Raw genomic sequence first — 3,136 nt, forward strand, 5'->3', positions numbered from 1 at the left:
GGAACCATACTGTTACAGAAATACAAGTTACTATGAGGAGCTCAGCCTACTTCAGGATATCCCATTTTTCGTGAATACTGTTTCAATTATCAGATAGATATGGTTTATGCAAACAGTGCAAGCAACGGATAAAGCAGCTAGGTCAACAGGATGCCATCTGAAGGATTACAGCTGGACCAACTTCATACTGTAAAAATGTATGGCTAAATTTTGTTTCCAAATGTTATGGACATCGAGGGAAACCTTTCATTATGAATCCAGTCATTTTAAGCCATATGTCAACAGTTTACCATTTCGAAGACAAAATTGGTTGTTTCAAATTGCATTAGCATAAAAAAATTTCCTGGCCTTGCTAAGTATTTCCAAATTTCTTATTTTCTGTTGAATGCAAATAAAGGATAATACGGGACCAGTATATTCAATTCTTAAAAAAAGCATAATACACTGTCTTCTTTTGCTGCCAGTGGCCATTTTAAAATGTAGGTTTTAGGTAGGTCATAGAAACGTTGTATGTCCTATCAATATCTCAAATAAGTTATTTTTCCCATTGCTAAAGTAAAGTCCACCTGAGGAATTAAGTTTCTGATAGATTTCCTCTTTGTCCATACTGAATTGTATCATTTATATATAACTAACTAATACTTTTCTGTAAAATAAAAATTTTGGTAATTCCCAGTTCTTATTTATTACTGTTTTACATAAACTAGGGGTATTTTTATCTGAAAATTTTAATCCTATTTTTACTACTAAATGTTTACCCAGTTGATAATGCATATATAGTGGGTGTAATTGGTGTGGTTTATAATTATGCATATCCAGATTAAACAAGACAAATGGCAGGGCTGGTAATGGCATCATATTAAGAATATAAATGTATTAAAAAATCTATTTAAAAGTATAATTATAAAAAAGGGAATGAGAGCTATTTTAAACTCTTTTCTAGGTATAAATAATCACATTTACCAAAGGGTATTACAGAAATCACATAAGCAAAAGATATTACAAAGTATTATTTAGAGAAACAATTGGAATTCAGACTTCTTAATAACTACTTGCTACTGTTGGCCAAATACAAAATGAGTGTAATCTACCATGATTAATTGCTTGTGTTTTTTTCCCCACTCTGTATAATTGAGAAACAGTGTAATCAATGATATAAATGTAACTCTAATGTATCTTTCATACACAGCCTTAATGGCTTTTATTCTCTCCAGCTTTTCCTATACATAAGAGCAAACTGTATTTGCAAAAGATTGGTTTCTATTATTGTTCTTATCCCAGGTGACTTGTAAGTGAATTTTTTTAATCACATCAAGCATAGAAATGTATTTTAAGATGAAAATACACTTTATTTTGATATTCTTAGTGATTAATGTGGCAAATGGGCTTTAAAACATAATGTGCTATACAAATCTAAGAACTTATTATATCTTAATAAAAGCCTAAGTTAAATAAATGATCTGACTTCCTATACTTTGTACCGTTTCTCAACTGCTACAGCTCAAGATTGGCTAGGGAGTTGACTTCTGCCCCACTGACTGACACTCCTCCCCCATCCTTCTACAGAATCCTAGCAGCCCACCAGGAGCACTGCTCAAGAGTCTCTGACATCGGTTGAATGACCCCTTCCTCACCTCCAGTCCTCTCTTAAAACTTCCATTAAAAGAGGTCAAACGCTGACGCCCAGGCTGTTAGTAGCTCCCACCTGAAAGTCACCCAACTTTCATTTACAATCTGTTAGTCATTTGTGATGTATTTTTCAACAGTGCTCTTATTTCAGCTTCCAATTCTTTCAGTGCCTTTTCTCTACCTGCTCGGAGAACTCCCTCTGATTGGAAAAGTTAAGGTGATAGTGAGGAAAGTGTAATTTACTTCCACTTTTAGCCTCTCAGATTTCTTCACTTTCTGGCTGAGAGGTGATGAAACAGCATTCCCAACGACTATAAAGCTTCTCCTTTCTGCGATTAATAAATTCAGTATCATCCCAGAATACCTGTTTAATATTAAAGAGTTGATAGCAATATGTGCTATCAGGGAAGATCTCTCAAGTAAATACTCTTTCTTTTCCAAAATAAACCTGCATGATTTTATCTCCTGAAATATGCCAGTATGCCATAAATACAGAATATGACACATAAGGAATTATTTCAAAATATTTGTGTTTTCTTATTCCAGGGCAAGTAGGAAAAGCTATAAGAGCATTCAAATAGTGATTGGTATATATGCTATTATTGCAACCAATTTTTCTTCTGATCTAAGATTCATTACTGAAGCACCTAGCTTAAAGTGTTTCCAAAATGAAAGAGCCACCTCTCTGTATAAAAATAATCTCTGTAGTTAGGCCAGCAAAGATAAAATTGATGATGACTCTCAATGTAAGGCTCCAAAGCCTACACTCGCAGTCAATTGCACTTTGCAACCCATGATCTCCAAGTGCTTTACCAATAAGGGTTATTGAAAGTGTTTCACACAAGAGCAAATACAAGTGACTTATCAAAATCATGGAGCAAATTTCAAACCAGCTCATGAACTCAACTCTCTGTCTCTGCCTCTATTCTTTATATTTATGTTTACGTATGTATTTTAATGTTCACATCTTGATGGCCACCCCATTTTTTTTCCAATAAGGCCTATTTATATTAGCAAGTATTATAAAATTATAGCACGTGGTTATTTATCCATTGTAAAAACCACAGGTGTGTGTGTGTGTGTGTGTGTGTGTGTGTGTATACATTACTCTTTACTTATTTACCACTTCATCAAAATGCCTAGAATTCTGTTTCAGAAATATGGGGAGTAAAAGTCAGGTGCAAGATAGAGTGAATTCTCACATACCTGCCTGGATGGGAAAAGAAAAAGTACGTGGGTAGTCTAAACCTACAAACGTTTTAAGTATTGATGTTTCCCTACGTTTCAAGACATTTCGGTGTTTGGATGTCAAAGTATTTGCCTTCTGGACATTAGCCAAACTGAATTTTTATGAGCACACTGTCACGAATAACAGTGCACTGGCCGGCTTCTCCATAGCCTCTGCTGGCAGTTCCTTCCTCTCTCCTATGCTGGCCAGAAGTGGAATCATCTCATGGACAAAGACACTGGTCCCCTTTCTTTCTAAGTTTGTACTTTTCCTGGCTGA

The sequence above is a fragment of the Prionailurus viverrinus genome, chromosome B3, assembly GCF_022837055.1.
Source record: "Prionailurus viverrinus isolate Anna chromosome B3, UM_Priviv_1.0, whole genome shotgun sequence".
Lineage (NCBI taxonomy): Eukaryota > Metazoa > Chordata > Mammalia > Carnivora > Felidae > Prionailurus > Prionailurus viverrinus.